We start from the raw sequence: 594 nt of genomic DNA, 5'->3' as shown, positions 1-594 counted from the left end.
GCGGGAAACAGAAATTTAAACCTTCCAACCCCGGACTTTCTAGTCAAGAGACTGCCCCTGTTATCTGAACCCCCACTAACAGGCTATAAAACCCCACCACCACCCAACCAGGCCGCGACTTCCCTGACTCCCCTCTCTCTGGAGTCGCGCAACCTCGCCCGGGGACACAGGCAATAAAACTGTCCCCGTAAATTCTCTCGCCTTGGCTGAGGGTGCAGGCAATAAAACTCCTTCTGCGGAACCTTTTGCCTTGGAGTCTTTTTTCACTCAAAAACCTTACAGTAATCATTAGCTTTTCATTTCTCCCCATCAGTTTATGAACATGGATTCTAACTTAGAATTAGCATCAGGAGGGGNCGGGGTCGGGCAAGTCCCGTTGCGCAGAGGTCACACGCTCTCTACTCGCCTCCACTGCCTCATCGGTGCCGCAGGCAAAGCCACACCAGCATCACAGGGCAGCGGCACGACTTAATTTGGCAACGTAACTCAGCCCGGCTTCTCTTCCATCATCCATAGCCTGACCTCCGGAGCCCTAAATGCACCCCGACACCTCCCGTCATGCCCTAGTGGCGGGGGGTGGGGGGGCTGCGCCGT

Source organism: Crocuta crocuta, unplaced genomic scaffold, assembly GCF_008692635.1.
Source record: "Crocuta crocuta isolate KB4526 unplaced genomic scaffold, BGI_CrCroc_1.0 scaffold258, whole genome shotgun sequence".
NCBI classification, from domain to species: domain Eukaryota; kingdom Metazoa; phylum Chordata; class Mammalia; order Carnivora; family Hyaenidae; genus Crocuta; species Crocuta crocuta.
Note: the sequence above shows the minus strand (reverse complement) of the source record.